An 18556-nucleotide genomic window follows, 5' to 3' on the forward strand; every position below is an offset into this window, starting at 1 on the left:
AGGTTGGGGATAGCAGTTAGCTGTATGTGTCACGTTACCATTTCTTATCACTTGTGGATGGAAGGAAGCTCTCTTATCCACGGTGCACCTTCTTTGTTTCTGGTCCATCTCCACACGTGGCTAGCTTTTAACAGCTAGCTCGCCCCCTCCCATATTCGCCACGGCCCCTCTGTGTTGGACTGGATTTTCCACCCTTAACCTCCTAGCTTAAATAATTCACAATATCTAGGATGGGTCATAACTTCCTAGGGGGAGGTCTAAAAGGGACGACTGACGTCTCAACGAGTTTGTTGTTGTTGGACCGATATGGAGAGTCTAAACTTGGGTCGGCTAAGTGGTTCTGGAGAGCCAGTCCCGATAGCTCAGTATCCGGGATAGCTAGAGAAATATGAGGCACAGGGCTGTGTGCGGAGGGCTCCCAGGGTTCTGGTGGTATATCGGACATAACCCTGAGATGCATGGTATTCTCATAATTCATCTCTAGGTGTCAGTGCTCTAGTGTCTAGAGCTTTCCCTTGAAGTGGGCCGCCTTGCACAAAAGACAGCAGGGGGTCCCAGCTCTGCTTCTCCTTGCCTTGTACTTATCACGAGGGTGGGGAACCACTTCAGGAGTGGAGGTAGATCTCTGGATAATCTATGGGGCCTGAATTAATAAATCCAAAATGGAGTCTCCCTCGTCCCTCACGTCCCTCGTTCAATTGATTGACTAAAAAAGACAGACAAAATGATTATTAATAAAAAAGAACAAAGAAATCAGATACAGATACGCAAATCCTTTTCTTTTATAAAAATGGAATGAAGTTCAGCTTCTCATTAAGGCTACTTTCACCCTAGCGTTTTCTGCAATCCGTCACAATGCGTCGTTTTGCAGAAAAAACGCATCCTGCAAAAGTGCTTGCAGGACGCGTTTTTTCCCCATACACTTGCATTGACGACGCATTTGCGACGGATTGCCACACGTCGCATCCGTCGAGCGACACACCGGGTAGGTGTTTCTGGTGATTACTGATAACTATAAATATCAGAGGACAACATCATTGGCATCATATTGACCTTGAGAAAGACGCCGTGAGCGTCGATACGCGTGGGTCTTTGCACCCACACAGCCTCACTGATCTGATGTGCCTGCCAGTCTAGGATTCTTTTTATAGGTGTATGCACCAGGTTGGGTAAGATTTACTTTAGGATTGAGGTGCGGGGTGGATTAGGTATTACCAGTTTCATGGTTATTGATTTTCACATACCTCTACTTGCGTCCGTACATGTGTGGGTCCACAGTTTCTGGTGGCTCATCTGCACCAACCTGTCTGCCCGATGTTGTGGAGCATGTTATGATTAGGTAATTCAGAACCACAATGGACCTTGAAGTTCAGAGCACACAAAGTGACCTGACAATAACCAAAAGACATAGGACAAGCTCTGAGACGTGGGAACTCTGCTGACCGCAATCCCTAATCCTATCCAACCACACTAGAGGCAGCCGTGGATTGCGCCTAACGCTCCCTATGCAACTCGGCACAGCCTGAGAAACTAGCTAGGCCTAAGATAGAAAAATAAGCCTACCTTGCCTCAGAGAAATACCCCAAAGGAAAAGGCAGCCCCCCACATATAATGACTGTGAGTAGAGATGAAAATACAAACGCAGAGATGAAATAGATTTAGCAAAGTGAGGCCCAACTTACTGAACAGACCGAAGATAGGAAAGATAACTTTGCGGTCAACACAAAACCCTACAAACAACCACGCAGAGGGGCAAAAACCCTCCGCACCAACTAACGGTACGGAGGTGCCCCCTCTGCGTCCCAGAGCTTCCAGCAAGCAAGAAAAACCAATTAAGCAAGCTGGACAGAAAAAATAGCAAAACAAAAAATAACACAAGCAAAACTTAGCTTATGCAGAGCAGACGGCCACAGGAACGATCCAGGAGGAAGCAAGACCAATACTAGAACATTGACTGGAGGCCAGGAGCAAAGCACTAGGTGGAGTTAAATAGGGCAGCACCTAACGACTTCACCACATCACCTGAGGAAGGAAACTCAGAAGCCGCAGTACCACTCGTGACCACAGGAGGGAGCTCTGCCACAGAATTCACAACAGTACCCCCCCTTGAGGAGGGGTCACCGAACCCTCACCAGAGCCCCCAGGCCGACCAGGATGAGCCACATGAAAGGCACGAACAAGATCGGCAGCATGGACATCAGAGGCAAAGACCCAGGAATTATCTTCCTGACCATAACCCTTCCACTTAACCAGATACTGGAGTTTCCGTCTCGAAACACGAGAATCCAAAATCTTCTCCACAATATACTCCAACTCCCCCTCCACCAAAACCGGGGCAGGAGGATCAACAGATGGAACCATAGGTGCCACGTATCTCCGCAACAATGACCTATGGAATACGTTATGGATGGAAAAAGAATCTGGAAGGGTCAAACGAAAAGACACAGGATTAAGAACCTCAGAAATCCTATACGGACCAATGAAACGAGGCTTAAACTTAGGAGAGGAAACCTTCATAGGAATATGACGAGATGACAACCAAACCAAATCCCCAACACGAAGTCGGGGACCCACACAGCGTCTGCGATTAGCGAAACGTTGAGCCTTCTCCTGGGACAAGGTCAAATTGTCCACTACATGAGTCCAAATCTGCTGTAACCTGTCCACCACCGTATCCACACCAGGACAGTCCGAAGACTCAACCTGCCCTGAAGAGAAACGAGGATGGAACCCAGAGTTGCAGAAAAACGGCGAAACCAAGGTAGCCGAGCTGGCCCGATTATTAAGGGCGAACTCAGCCAAAGGCAAGAAGGACACCCAATCATCCTGATCAGCAGAAACAAAGCATCTCAGATATGTTTCCAAGGTCTGATTGGTTCGTTCGGTCTGGCCATTAGTCTGAGGATGGAAAGCCGAGGAAAAAGACAAATCAATGCCCATCCTAGCACAAAAAGCTCGCCAAAACCTCGAAACAAACTGGGAACCTCTGTCAGAAACGATGTTCTCTGGAATGCCATGTAAACGAACCACATGCTGGAAGAACAATGGCACCAAATCAGAGGAGGAAGGTAATTTAGACAAGGGTACCAAATGGATCATCTTAGAGAAGCGATCACAAACCACCCAAATGACCGACATTTTTTGAGAGACGGGGAGATCCGAAATAAAATCCATAGAGATATGTGTCCAAGGCCTCTTCGGTACCGGCAAGGGCAAAAGCAACCCACTGGCACGAGAACAGCAGGGCTTAGCCCGAGCACAAATCCCACAGGACTGCACAAAAGAACGCACATCCCGCGACAGAGATGGCCACCAAAAGGATCTAGCCACTAAATCTCTGGTACCAAAGATTCCAGGATGACCAGCCAACACCGAACAATGAACCTCAGAGATAACTTTATTCGTCCACCTATCAGGGACAAACAGTTTCTCCGCTGGGCAACGATCAGGTTTATTAGCCTGAAATTTTTGCAGCACCCGCCGCAAATCAGGGGAGATGGCAGACAAAATTACTCCCTCTTTGAGAATACCCACCGGCTCAGACAAACCCGGAGAGTCGGGCACAAAACTCCTAGACAGGGCATCCGCCTTCACATTTTTAGAGCCCGGAAGGTACGAAACCACAAAGTCAAAACGGGAGAAAAACAGCGACCAACGAGCCTGTCTAGGATTCAACCGTTTGGCAGACTCGAGATAAGTCAAGTTCTTGTGATCAGTCAAGACCACCACACGATGCTTAGCTCCTTCAAGCCAATGACGCCACTCCTCGAATGCCCACTTCATGGCCAGCAACTCTCGATTACCAACATCATAATTTCGCTCAGCAGGCGAAAACTTCCTGGAAAAGAAGGCGCATGGTTTCATCACCGAGCAATCAGAACTTCTCTGCGACAAAACAGCCCCCGCTCCAATTTCAGAAGCATCAACCTCGACCTGGAACGGAAGCGAAACATCTGGTTGACACAACACAGGGGCAGAAGAAAAACGACACTTTAACTCTTGAAAAGCTTCCACAGCAGCAGAAGACCAATTGACCACATCAGCACCCTTCTTGGTCAAATCGGTCAATGGTTTAGCAATACTAGAAAAATTACAGATGAAGCGACGATAAAAATTAGCAAAGCCCAGGAACTTTTGCAGACTCTTCAGAGATGTCGGCTGAGTCCAATCATAGATGGCCTGGACCTTAACAGGGTCCATCTCGATAGTAGAAGGGGAAAAAATGAACCCCAAAAATGAAACCTTCTGAACACCAAAGAGACACTTTGATCCCTTCACAAACAAAGAATTAGCACGCAGGACCTGGAACACCATTCTGACCTGCTTAACATGAGACTCCCAATCATCCGAGAAGACCAAAATATCATCCAAGTATACAATCAGGAATTCATCCAGGTACTCTCGGAAGATGTCATGCATAAAGGACTGAAACACCGATGGAGCATTGGCAAGTCCGAAAGGCATAACTAGGTACTCAAAATGGCCCTCGGGCGTATTAAATGCAGTTTTCCATTCATTGCCCCGCTTAATACGCACAAGATTATACGCACCACGAAGATCTATCTTGGTGAACCAACTAGCCCCCTTGATCCGAGCAAACAAATCAGATAGCAGCGGCAAGGGGTACTGAAATTTGACCGTGATTTTATTTAGAAGGCGGTAATCAATACAAGGTCTCAGCGAACCATCCTTCTTGGCCACAAAAAAGAACCCCGCTCCCAATGGCGACGATGACGGGCGAATATGACCCTTCTCCAAGGACTCCTTCACGTAACTCCGCATAGCGGCGTGCTCAGGTACAGATAAATTAAACAGTCGACCTTTAGGAAACTTACTACCAGGAATCAAATCGATAGCACAATCACAATCCCTATGAGGAGGTAGGGCATTGGACTTGGGCTCATCAAATACATCCCGTTAATCAGACAAGAACTCTGGAACCTCAGAAGGGGTGGATGACGAAATAGACAGAAATGGGACATCACCATGTACCCCCTGACAACCCGAGCTGGACACAGACATTGATTTCCAATCTAATACTGGGTTATGGACTTGTAGCCATGGCAACCCCAACACGACCACATCATGCAGATTATGCAACACCAGAAAGCGAATATCCTCCTGATGTGCAGGAGCCATGCACATGGTCAGCTGGGTCCAGTATTGAGGCTTATTCTTGGCCAAAGGCGTAGCATCAATTCCTCTCAATGGAATAGGACACTGCAAGGGCTCCAAGAAAAAACCCACAACGCCTAGCATACTCCAAGTCCATCAAATTAAGGGCAGCGCCCGAATCCACAAATGCCATGACAGAATAAGATGACAAAGAGCAGATCAAAGTAACGGACAAAAGAAATTTTGACTGTACCGTACCAATGGTGGCAGACCTAGCGAACCGCTTAGTGCGCTTAGGACAATCGGAGATAGCATGAGTGGAATCACCACAGTAGAAACACAGCCCATTCTGACGTCTGTGTTCTTGCCGTTCAACTCTGGTCAAAGTCCTATCGCACTGCATAGGCTCAGGTTTATGCTCGGATAATACCGCCAAATGGTGCACAGATTTACGCTCACGCAAGCGTCGACCGATTTGAATGGCCAAAGACATAGACTCATTCAGACCAGCAGGCATGGGAAATCCCACCATGACATCCTTAAGGGCTTCAGAGAGACCCTTTCTGAAAATAGCTGCCAGCGCACCTTCATTCCATTGAGTGAGCACGGACCACTTTCTAAACTTCTGACAATAAATCTCTATCTCATCCTGACCCTGACACAGAGCCAGCAAATTTTTCTCTGCCTGATCCACCGAATTAGGTTCATCGTACAGCAATCCGAGCGCCAGGAAAAACGCATCAATATTACATAATGCAGGATCTCCTGGTGCAAGGGAAAATGCCCAGTCTTGAGGGTCGCCACGTAATAAAGAAATAATGATCCTAACTTGTTGAACTTGGGGGGAAGTATAATACCAGATGACCAAATTAGTATCAATCAAAAAAAATTAGTACCAAAACTAATATATCCAATAACTTTATTTCAAAACCAAAAAATGGGATTAAAAACTTAGCACAACGCCCAAAATCCCTATCGTTAGGGATTGGGTAGATAAAAAATCTGGCCTGATAGTTAAAGGGCAGACGGGTGGGAGCAGGATAAAAAACCCTATATGTCCCTGATTACTCCCTGCCTGTCAGCGGAGGTTGGCACCCTCTTGGACGCAATATGGCGCCCCCGCTCCTCGACGGCTAACCCTGGTTGTAGGCATACCTATCAGAGATAGGTGCTGTGCCTGGTTGTAGGCATGCCTACAACCAGGCACAGCACCTATCTCTGATGTGTCTTCAGCACACGGATTTTGACTTACCCATACGCCTCCTGAGGAACCATATCATGGGGGGGAAACACGTAGAGGCGAGACCTGAACACAGATAAGTGTATCTGGTCTTTTATTGATATTCTTTTTGGTATTTCACCATTTGTACGTTTACAATTGGGGCACCGTATGAATGTTTATATATCAGTTGTATTGTGCCCTTGGTAACACGAGATCTCCATATCTGAGTTAGTGTTGTGGCTATGAGCATTAAAGATTTATAAAACTTTACCTGGGGGAGGTTATGGTTATACCCATTTAATATGTGCTAATATCTGTTGAATACTCTGGTGGGCTTTAACAAGGATAGCGTTCTAGACCACGGTGTGCTTGAGTCATTGGGTATCTGAGTTTGGTCTGACCGAGCAATAGGGGTAATTTGGCAAGGCACACTAGTGTAGCCCCTTAGACACATATTTACAGGTTCCCTGTTTTATAGGGACCGTCCAAGGGTCAGTAGGGACAGCCGCCGAGGAGCGGGGGCGCCAATTTGCGTCCAAGAGGGTGCCAACCTCCGCCGTCAGGCAGGTATTACCAGGTAGGGTTTTTGGAGGGTGCAATAGCCATTAAGTAGGATAGCCTTATATCAATATATCTGTAGGGCGTGGTACGGTCAGATCGTGCTTTCCTAACTTAATTTATTATTGGTGATTCACCGTCTGGTGTTTTTGGTGGTATATGTGGTTTGGTGTGTCTGGGTGCTAGTTAGTAGGTATATAGAGGTATTTAGCATCCCCACATTACTATAGGGATTTTTAGGGCCTTTAGGGTTAGCCGTCGAGGAGCGGGGGCGCCATATTGCGTCCAAGAGGGTGCCAACCTCCGCTGACAGGCAGGGAGTAATCAGGGACATATAGGGTTTTTTATCCTGCTCCCACCCGTCTGCCCTTTAACTATCAGGCCAGATTTTTTATCTACCCAATCCCTAACGATAGGGATTTTGGGCGTTGTGCTAAGTTTTTAATCCTAACTTGTTGAACTGGGTCACCAGAGGAGCGAGGTTTCAAAGCCAGAAACAGTTTACAATTATTTTTGAAACTCAGAAATTTTGCTCTATCTCCAGAAAACAAATCAGGAATAGGAATTCTTGGTTCTAACATAGAATTCTGAACCACAAAGTCTTGAATATTTTGTACTCTTGCAGTGAGATGATCCACACATGAAGACAGACCTTTAATGTCCATCACTACACCTGTGTCCTGAACCACCCAAATGTCTAGGGGAAAAAAAAGGCAAAACACAGTGCAAAGAAAAAAAAATGGTCTCAGAACTTCTTTTTTCCCTCTATTGAGAAGCATTAGTACTTTGGGCCTCCAGTACTGTTATGATTAGGTAATTCAGAACCACAATGGACCTTGAAGTTCAGAGCACACAAAGTGACCTGACAATAACCAAAAGACATAGGACAAGCTCTGAGACGTGGGAACTCTGCTGACCGCAATCCCTAATCCTATCCAACCACACTAGAGGCAGCCGTGGATTGCGCCTAACGCTCCCTATGCAACTCGGCACAGCCTGAGAAACTAGCTAGGCCTAAGATAGAAAAATAAGCCTACCTTGCCTCAGAGAAATACCCCAAAGGAAAAGGCAGCCCCCCACATATAATGACTGTGAGTAGAGATGAAAATACAAACGCAGAGATGAAATAGATTTAGCAAAGTGAGGCCCAACTTACTGAACAGACCGAAGATAGGAAAGATAACTTTGCGATCAACACAAAACCCTACAAACAACCACGCAGAGGGGCAAAAAGACCCTCCGCACCGACTAACGGTACGGAGGTGCCCCCTCTGCGTCCCAGAGCTTCCAGCAAGCAAGAAAAACCAATTAAGCAAGCTGGACAGAAAAAATAGCAAAACAAAAAATAACACAAGCAAAACTTAGCTTATGCAGAGCAGACGGCCACAGGAACGATCCAGGAGGAAGCAAGACCAATACTAGAACATTGACTGGAGGCCAGGAGCAAAGCACTAGGTGGAGTTAAATAGGGCAGCACCTAACGACTTCACCACATCACCTGAGGAAGGAAACTCAGAAGCCGCAGTACCACTCGTGACCACAGGAGGGAGCTCTGCCACAGAATTCACAACAGGAGCAGTTACTTGTTGGAAGCGCACCTATATAGTATGTAGGCTATTATGATCAGTGTTTGTTTATGTCTATTGGTGATAGAATTGATACTAGCTGTGTGGGGTGCTTATTGTTGTGGGTATTATCCCGATATTTTGGTGGACCCATTATTCTGTTGTATGTTTTTAGATGTTTTTAAATGTTCTTGTGCATGTTGTTCTCGTAATAAAGATGTGTGTTATTCTTAAAAATTTTGTGGTGATCCCTATCTTTATGCATACACTTGTTCTTGTTTATTGCCATTGTTGTTTGGTATGCATATGGTGATCCCCTTTTTTTTCATTAATATTTGGATGGTGCCCGCTCAACAAAGTGTATATGTGCTTTTGCGGACCGTCGGGAGAAAAAAAACGCTACATGTAACGTTTTTTTCTCCTGACGGACCGCTTTTTCCGACCGCGCATGTGCGGCCGGAACTCCGCCCCCACCTCCCCGCACCTTACAATGGGGCAGCGGATGCACCGGAAAAATGCATCCGCTGCCTCCATTGTGCAATGCAGCAAACGCTAGCGTCGGAATCTCTCCCCGACGCATTGCGACGGGGAGATTCCGACGCTAGTGTGAAAGGAGCCTAAGACCTTTGGGGCCATTGTGTCAAGGGTAACTATCCATTGACATCCCCTTTGTGCCAAGGTACGTTTAAGATCTCCCCCTCTAATTCCCCGACGGACGAAATCTATAGCCCATACTTGCAAACTCCTTGAATTACAGACATGGAGGATCCTAAAATGTTTTGGTAAAGGTTGATATGTCCTTGACCTTTTGCGCATTACCAATGTCACGTACGTGCTGTGTTATCCTCACTGATGACCAGATCTTAGGCAACAGGCATTGTTACTGATGACCAGTCCTTAGGCGTCAGGCATTGTTACTGATGCCCAGTCCTTAGGCGTCAGGCATTGTTAATAATGACCAGTCCTTAGGCATCAAGCATTATTACTGATGGTCAAACCTTAGGTGTCAGGCATTGTTACTTTGGCTGATGCTGGTTTGTATATTTGTTAGCGTTTCACGAAGGTTCTATTCCCATTATTGATAGAACATTGTAATACCTGCAGGGACTGCTGCTTGCAGTGTCCAGCTCTGTATACCGTCATTGGGGGTCTGGCTGCAGAGGCCCCCCACAGATCCCAAGAATGTGGGTCCAAGGGTCCCCTGGAGACTACTGTGTGTATGCATCCACCACTGATATAGATAATCTATGACAGTGGTTGTCTATTCTCACTACTTCTCCAGTCACACAGGGGAATTTGGGACCCCTATTCTTAGAATCAGCGAGGGGCCTCCGCGTTTTGTCATAATTTCTGTAGTTTATAGGACAACCCCAGATTTTAACAAGAGTAAGGTGCATGTACTACAATAGGGCGATGACTGCACCAAACTACATGCGATCTAATGTAATGTACATTTACATATGTGACAAGGAACCGACCAGCAATTTATGTATTCTCACATCTAGTGTAAGTGCATTGATACATAACTAATATTAAAGAGGAGCTGTCGCCTCTCCTAACATGCCTATTTTAGCAAATATGGTACTTGTTTTCCCAAGAAATAATCCTGAGCCATCTTTTCTTAGAGCTCTGTATTGCGCAGTTCCTCTGTTATTCCTCCTGGAAATGTATAAGTAAATGGACACCTGGTGTATCTTCATGCAACTTGTCCCTGTCAGCCCTGATTGGACAGTGACAGTCTATGTAAACCCCAACTAGTAGCACCCGGCTGAGACCAGATGGATTTACTAAACAAACATATTAGGTGAGCCAAGAGGTCTTTATTGATTAATTAGGGGCTTAATCAGTGTTGGGGCTCATTCAGACCTCTGATGTTCTCATATAGGTGGTTTTCATTGATTGCACTCATTCTTGTCATAGTCTCTTGGGCCATTCACAGGTCCCAAATTTTTGTGGACCAAGTGTCCATATTTGATTAGAAAAGAGGTGCAAAGGAAATTATGAATTGGGCCCTCACTGTAAAGTACATAGTAACATAGTAACATAGTTAGTAAGGCCGAAAAAAGACATTTGTCCATCCAGTTCAGCCTATATTCCATCATAATAAATCCCCAGATCTACGTCCTTCTACAGAACCTAATAATTGTATGATACAATATTGTTCTGCTCCAGGAAGACATCCAGGCCTCTCTTGAACCCCTCGACTGAGTTCGCCATCACCACCTCCTCATATTAACATAGAAAAAAAACTGAAACATATGTACAAAGAGCTGCCCAGGTTCCACTGAGATTTGAACTCAGATCGCTGGATTCAGAGTCCAGAGTGCTAACCATTACACCATGGAACCACACTACATTGTAGTGGCTGTCCATTCACATATTGAAGACCTATCCACAGGGATAAGTCATCAATATCAGATCAATGGGTGTCTGACACACTGCACTGCTGCTGATCAGTCGTTATTTGCTCCATTAGTGGCTGGATATAAACACTACAATGGGCAGCACCTTTCAAAGAGAAACAGCTACTGCCAGGTACTGCAGAAAAGCTCCTGTTTTTGTGAATAGGAGCTAATCTGCAGGACCCGGTAGTGGCTGCTAAACATTGAATGGTGCTAAGCTTTGCTGCTCTGTTCATAATGTTTACATCCCTTTTAAAAAGTGGCCCATGATCTGAAATTAAAAAAAATAATAATTGCAAACTCACCTACTGGACTTTAGTTCTTTCCTGGGACCATACCCCATGTCTCCCACTGGTCTCTTCGTTTCCTCTTCTGGATTGAACCTCATATGACCAGGGCTCTAAAGTTCCACATCTGAATGGAACAGACGTTGGGTATGCGTATCTCATGGGATTGCACTTCCAAACTTAGAATAACCCCTTTAACCCCTTAATGACCGCCAATACGTCTTTTAACTGACCTGAGATATAAGAGAATAGCCTCCCCATACAGATGACAATCCAGCATCTGTTGGTTGTACACTATAGCTGACAACTTGCTGTATCAGCCACAATCAGTATTTGCACCTTCTAAATCTGTTTAACCCCTTACATGCTGCTGTCAATAGTGACTACATCATTATAAATGGTTAACAGAGTGTGGGGGCTTCTTCTTTATCCCAATTGGTGCCCTCAGATCATGATTTTGTTGTCCTGATGCTTGCCATGGCAATTCATGACCAAATAGCGGCCTTAGAGTCTGACAGCTGTAGTAATCTGTTTAGAAGTTAGCAACATTTAGGTGGTAAAAATACACATTTTCATTTCTGACATACCACTTTGCATTAATTCCTGTAAAGCACCTGAAGGGTTAATAAACTACCTGACAGCAGTTTTCAATATGTTTAGGGGTGCTGTTTCTAAAATGGTATCACGTTTGGGGGTTTCCCAATATATGGGACCCCTAAAGTCACTTCAAACATGGATAAGTCCCTAAAAAAATAAATGTGGTAAATTTCTTTGAAAAAATGAAAAATTGCTGCTACATTTTTAAACCTCCTAAAATGCTAACAAAATAAAATAACATTTTACAAATGGTGCTGATGTAAAGCCGACATGTGGGAAATGTTATTTATTAATAGTTTGCTGTTGTATGACTATCTGGATTAAAGGGATAATCATTCAAATTTAGAAAATTGCTAATTTTTTAACATTTTTCTCAAATTTTTAATATTTTTTATAAATAAACACAAAAAATGTTGAACTAAATTTACCATTATCATAAAGTATAATGTGTCACGAAAAAACAATCTCAAAATCACTGGGATTTGTTGAAGCGTTGCAGAGTTATTACCACATAAAGTGACACTGGTCAGATTTAAAAAATTTGGCTCGGTCACTATCTGTCACCAGGTTTGTCCGATATATATCATCCACCTTTCAGGGCTGATATACAGCATTCTATAATGTTATATATCTGCCCTCAACCTGTAAAAGAAAAATAACTTTTATTATACTCACCTGCGGGGCAGTCCGGTCCAAGGGATGAAACTCTTCTTGGTCTGGTGCCTCCCATCTTCTTACGATTACTGCGCTCCTTCGAGGTTCATGTGGATGATGGGTGCCTCAGCATCGCGCTCCTGTGCAGAGGAAGGTCACAGAGCACTGCAGTACTTTGCTCTGCCTTCAACAGGACAGAGAAGTACTCCTGCACAGTAGCGCGATGCCGAGACGACTGTGTGGATTATGTAGGGACACGTCATCCACATGAACCAAGAAGGAGTGCAGTGATCGTAAGAAGATGGGAGGTGCCTGACAAAGAAGAGCGACCCCTTGCATCGGACCGCCCCGCAAGTGAGTATAATAAAAGTTATTTTTCTTCTCTTACAGGTTGGGGGCAGATATACACCATTATAGAATGCACTTGCAGCGCCCCAGAGTCCTGGTCATTGCAGTAATGTCGCTCTGCCACTAAGGGGAGTGATGTTATGTCTGATTGCACTAAAGGAGTTCATCTGACCAGGTATCACAGTCACACATTACACTTCACACTCCGGCCATCAGGGGGAGCAAAAGGCACTATGTATTAGGCCACTCCTCACACTGGTAAAACTGGGGGTCGGATAGGAAGTTAGATCAGAACGCAGCCTGGGAGAGCTCCAGGGAGGACCTGTCAGGGGTGGGTTCCTGGCAGGTACCTAGCAGAAAGTGACGGAGCTACACCTGCACTACCTTGTGGCGGCATCCTAAGAAAGGACACGAAGAGAAGGATATTGTGGAGAAGTGAGAAACGAGATCAAAGCACAAAGGAGAGCCAGTAGGAGTCGTGCCCCGAGAACGGCAACATCCTACTGAGGCGCGTAGCCGGTGGCCGGAACACTGAGGAAGTAACTGACTCCAAGCATTACTTCAAATAACGGCAGGACAGTTGATTATAGGTTGGGTGTCTACTATACATCACCTAAGAAGACATAGGGGGCAAGCGTGGAGAGGGGCGTCTCTAGGGTCCCAGAATAGCTCCGAGCCTTCCCGTCAAACCGGTGCGTCCTATCCAGATAAATTTGGGGGATGGAGGGAGAGAGAGAAAGAACGAACACGAAAGTTGTGAGGACTATCCCGAATGCTCAGCAGGGAAGAACTATAACACACAGGCGCTAGTGGTAGGCACTGATTTCCACCTGCAAAGGGAACTCTGGATGTGCCTTCGGACCGGCCGGTCTCAGACAGCCCAGTTAGCAGTGCTCTGGATTGAGGATCCTGAAGTCTTCAGTAAAAGGTAAAGAGACTGCAACCCTGTGTCTTCGTTATTAACTGCGCCTCACATCATCACCACCTACACTACTGGGAAGCCCTGGGGATATACTTCACCTGTGGGAAGGTATACCATCTAGCTGCCATTACATCACCCCAGTGGACCCCCAAGCAGGGTCGGTCCCCCTGACCGAATACCACAGGTGGTGTCACGAAACCTTGGCCGACTTTCATCACCCCTTTCATTGGACGCCCCTTAGCAGGGTCACGGACCAGGTCCAGCCACCGTGACAACCCTAGAACCGAGACAGAGAAGACCGGTACCGAGTAACCCGCGGTCCTGTGTCTGGGGGCGCTCCACACTACATTGATGATTTGCTGTTGTGTCCAGCGCACAATCAAAATAGGTGAGTGAGATTCCAAAACTCGGTCCCTTCTTCTGCGTCTGTAGCTGTTACATACTGTCCTATATGGTGATTTGCCTGTTTTTTACCTTTCTAGGACCTTGCTGACCTCAATAATGTATTGTGTTTTGTGTATTCCAAAGAGACAGCTCAGTATAAAACTGTGCCCTGTATCATGCCCCATAAGTGATCCATGTAAAATTGGATCCTTAGTAAGTTTATTACATTTAAAAAAGTTTCTAACATGATGAGCAAATTACTCCAAGTTCATCATGTTACATGTGGAGCAATGTGATGCAATTCACCATTTTTTGTATATTAGTAAATTCATACACCTTCCAACACTAGTCATAAATGATCCCCATTATTTCAGTCCAAGGATGAGTGATGTAGGGATTGTACTCGATCAGGTGCGGCGGATGACACTCTGGAGGCATGTTTCATTATAAGTTCACAGGTTTATTGCTCCATAAACCACATAGCAACAGGAACAACAGGTAAACAGTCTTAAGGTACCTTCACACATAACGATATTGTTAACGATATCGTTGCTATTTGTGACGTAGCAACGATATCGTTAATGAAATCATTATGTGTGACAGCGACCAACGATCAGGCCCCTGCTGGGAGATCGTTGGTCGCTGAATAAAGTCCAGAACTTTATTTCGTCGCTGGATCTCCCGTGGACATCGCTGGATCGGCGTGTGTGACACCGATCCAGCGATGTCTTCACTGGTAACCAGGGTAAACATCGGGTAACTAAGCGCAGGGCCGCGCTTAGTAACCCGATGTTTACCCTGGTTACCATGCTAAAAGTAAAAAAAACAAACACTACATACTTACCTACAGCCGTCTGTGCTCCAGCGCTGTGCTCTGCTCTCCTCCTGTACTGGCTGTGAGCCGGAAAGCAGAGCGGTGACGTCACCGCTCTGCTTTCCGGCTCACAGACAGTACAGGAGGAGTGCAGAGAAGCAGAGCGCAGCGCTGGAGGACAGACAGCGGTAGGTAAGTATCTAGTGTTTGTTTTTTTTTACTTTTAGCATGGTAACCAGGGTAAACATCGGGTTACTAAGCGCGGCCCTGCGCTTAGTTACCCGATGTTTACCCTGGTTACCGGGGACCTCGGGATCGTTGGTCGCTGGAGAGCTGTCTGTGTGACAGCTCTCCAGCGACCAAAGAGCGACGCTGCAGCGATCCGGATCGTTGTCGGTATCGCTGCAGCGTCGCTTAATGTGAAGGGGCCTTTACTTCAGACAGTTGAATCCTCAATGTCCATATTAGAGCTCCGCTCTCTCTCAGACATGTAGGCATACAGGCTGTGCCATGTCCAGCACGTAGGCTCTCCAGCCTAAATATGGTCTCTGTGTGCTGTTCAGGACGTCTGTCCCCACTTGGAACCGTCCAACACACAGGCCACACTGCAGTGTCCAGCCAGGACACATGGAAGTGTGTCCACCCTGACAGACTCCCAAACACACTCTCTCCATGTGCTACACACACAACTCTTTACATAGGTGTAACCACACCCAGGAACCCATCACATGATTAGACATGTGGTTCTGACATCACCACAGGTCCTGAAACAAACATAGATAGGCACGGTTATGCCCCTTACCCAGGGGTGAGGTATATGGGTAACCAGACCCTCCCATCTCTCATAGCTACCCGTAACCCGGACCCAAATATTCTAAGCAATTTCTTATTGTTTATGTGCATTACAGAAAACACTCTGGGTCACATCACAGCGACAAGCCTTCTCTGTGATACATACCTCCCGTCGACTATCCAACCTTTAGCCACGTTACATACCTCCCCCCTCTGCCTAAAGCCGTGGGGCTTGGCACTTGTCCTAAACCGACTAGAGACCCCTCTCAGTCGTCCCTGACAGTCAGTCTGTCTAAGTCAGGGCCTGTTATTGAACCCTTTCGTCGGCATTCGTCATCCCTTTCCGTCACATCCTTTGATAACGATGACCCCTTGTCATCTCGTCTGCTACAGAATCTCCTGCTTAGGTCACTTAACCCTGAGCTAACTGAGGCATCACTGCTTCTACCCGTTTCATCAGGCCACCTTCTCCCATGGTTTTTATTGCCTGGAGAGCAATCCATCCACTTTTGTCTATGTCCTCTGGTAGCTTCAGCTTGAGGACTTCTGGTCTTACGCAAACTTCTTCGCCTCTCTGGCAGCTGTTTATTAACTTGCCGTCTCTCAAGTCTCAGCTGCTCTACCTCCCTTAGGTATGCCATGCGATATTCCAGGAGCATGCGGATATTCCTGAGACTCTCTCTGGATCCGACAACCAGGAACGGAACCATCCCATCTTCACCCATGACCTGGACCTCTTCATCAGTGGGTATCCTCAGTCTCTTCAGACCGAATTTATCCACCATCTCCTGCATCACTCTCCCAAGTTTCCCAATGACTTTTGCCACCAGACCTTTAGGTACTTGGACTGTGTCTTCCACTAAGCCCAGCCGACTAAGAGCTTTCCTTTCACGCTCCAAACGTCGAACGGCTTCATCATTCTTCAGAATGATCTTCTGCTTTGTACGGAGGCAGAGTAGGTGCATATCCCTCAGGACAGCCACCCGCTTCACTGTGACTTCCCTAGTCGACAGTATGACCAATTGCTGAGTCTCAGGCGCCCAGTGCACACTACAAGCCTCTACTGCCTTTCTAAATGCTTCATGCACACCCTTCCTGGCGCACACTTCTCGCATGTCTTCGGGTACTTCTATTATGCTCTTGAAAAGCGAGGTCTCATCTTCACGGACATCTGCCACAACCGGGTGACTCTCTTGTTCCGCTTTTAGCACGAACTCTTCCTCAGTCTTTTCTTCCGCTTGAGCTTTCGCCAAGATGGGCATTGGCAACTCCGCTGCCAGGCAGCGACGTTCCTCCTCTCTCTGGAGAAGCTCCTGCTGATGCTTTTCTTGAGCCATTCTGAGCACATCCATATCTCCTTTTCACACATCACACCACTCGGAATCACTACAGCCGCCTGTTGTGGTGGGGCTCCCTTAAAGTCATTCTGGATCCTTTTTGAGCAACCAGATACTCCCCTTACCTCCCACAAGTCCCAAAACCTTTCAAAGTCCTGGCCTATTACAACAGGGAATGGCAAGTCTGGGACTACAGGTACATCATGGCTGGCAATAATAGTGGGCGTCTCAATGATTACCCTGGATAGTGGATAATCCCTAGCGACCCCATGAACGCAGTGGACTTCCATCTTCCTTCCGGGAATCAGATAGACAGGGAGTGTGGCGCTCACCAGCGTCACCAGGCTCCCCGAGTCCAGAGAACCAGTCACGCACACTCCATTGACTTCTACAGAACAGCTCTGTGTCATCTTGCCAGATGAAAAGTCAGTACAATATTCTGAACATGTGCTGTTCGAACACCGAACCCGGCAACAGTCCATCAGTGCATTCACCGCCACCCCTTTTTGGGCCACCACCCCTATTTGGGTCGCCGCCCCCTTTTTGGACTCCACCCCTTTTGGGTTACCACCCCCTTGTGGACCATTTTCTCCTTTAGGGCCACCGCCCCTTTTAGGGACTCCAACCCCTTTTGGGTTACCACCCCCTTGTGGACCATTTTCTCCTTTAGGGCCACCGCCCCTTTTAGGGACTCCACCCCCTTTTGTGCAATTACCCCCTTTTGAGACGCAGCCCCTTTTTTGCCAACCATAATTATTTGGGCACCGCTCCGTTTTTGGGACTCCACCCACTTTTTAGGGACACCACTCCACTCTGGGGTACACCCTGTGGACTTCCCACAGTACTCTCAGGCCCCAGTTTGCACAGCACACCAATGTGACTCTGGCCCTTTAAGAGTCTGCACACTCTAAACCAGCAATGTCTTTTTTTTTTTTTTCTTTGCTGCAACTGCACTTCACAAGGCTCTGCACCGCGGACTTCGTGGATCCGCCGATCCACAGCAAAACTTTGTAACCCCGCCGAGTTACTGCCAGACGCCTTCAATCGTCGTGGCCCCGCCGAGCCACAGCAAGTCGATCACAGAAGAAAAAAAAAGAAATACATGGACTCGCCAGTCCCCAGCAAGCACTTGCACATGTGCTTATAGAAAAAAAAAACCACAGTCTCTCAGTGACCCTGGTCAGATTAACACAGACTATGGTCTGTTACACACCCGGCTTTAACATAGCCCAAAAACAGTTTTTCACTGACCCCGGTCAGAACAATACACGGTTTTCAGACCGTCACCCGTTGGCAACTTCACGGGTTTCTGGACACCCCTCAGCCTCAGAGATGCCCAGACGCACTGTCTCTTTTCTTCCACTCTGACCCCGGTCAGTACACATGGACACCTGTCCGTTACCTGTTGGTTCCGGCCACACAGGTTCCCGGATCCCTCTTCTCCTCAGAGGTATCCCAAAACAGCAGTTCTCACTGACCCCGGTCAGTATTACTCACGGTTGTCAAGACCGTCCACTCCTCTTGCTCAGACCAGCCAGGGCTGCAACATGTGCTCCTTG

At 46.7% G+C, this 18556-nt stretch overlaps 1 protein-coding gene and 1 non-coding gene across 4 annotated transcripts in view; one reads left to right on the plus strand and one right to left on the minus strand.

Moving 5' to 3' along the window:
- Positions 1-18556, plus strand: part of LOC138670044 (solute carrier family 2, facilitated glucose transporter member 11-like) — a 193736-nt gene that overhangs the window by 137373 nt on the left and 37807 nt on the right. The window lies entirely within an intron of this gene.
- On the minus strand, positions 10737-10808 carry TRNAQ-CUG (transfer RNA glutamine (anticodon CUG)). Its single transcript has one exon. It is a non-coding gene; the product is annotated as a tRNA-Gln (tRNA).

This window comes from Ranitomeya imitator, chromosome 1, assembly GCF_032444005.1.
Source record: "Ranitomeya imitator isolate aRanImi1 chromosome 1, aRanImi1.pri, whole genome shotgun sequence".
NCBI lineage: Eukaryota > Metazoa > Chordata > Amphibia > Anura > Dendrobatidae > Ranitomeya > Ranitomeya imitator.